This window comes from Sinocyclocheilus grahami, unplaced genomic scaffold (genome assembly GCF_001515645.1).
Source record: "Sinocyclocheilus grahami isolate Dianchi unplaced genomic scaffold, SAMN03320097.WGS_v1.1 scaffold135.1, whole genome shotgun sequence".
Lineage (NCBI taxonomy): Eukaryota > Metazoa > Chordata > Actinopteri > Cypriniformes > Cyprinidae > Sinocyclocheilus > Sinocyclocheilus grahami.
In genome coordinates this window covers 1-308 of record NW_015505314.1, presented here as the reverse complement: position 1 = coordinate 308, position 308 = coordinate 1, and positions in this window count along the sequence as shown.

Sequence of the window (308 nt, the reverse complement as noted above, 5' to 3'; positions counted from 1 at the left end):
TTAATTGTAAAGGTTTGATAGAACTGGCTGGAAGACCTGCCAAGATAGCATTGCAATTCGATTGCAGCAGTTAACAACTCTCTGATTCAATGATCTGGTGGGAAGGGATCACCAGTTACCAACTCTCTGATTCAGTGATCTGGTGAGAGTGAATCTCCAGTTAACAACTCTATGATTCAGTGATCTGGTGAGAGTGAATCTCCAGTTAACCACTCTCTGATTCACACGACATTGGGGACCCTATACTAAACGCCACAACTGCTGAACTGCGTCACAAGTCCACGGGGCGCAGATGTTGACAAGTCAAC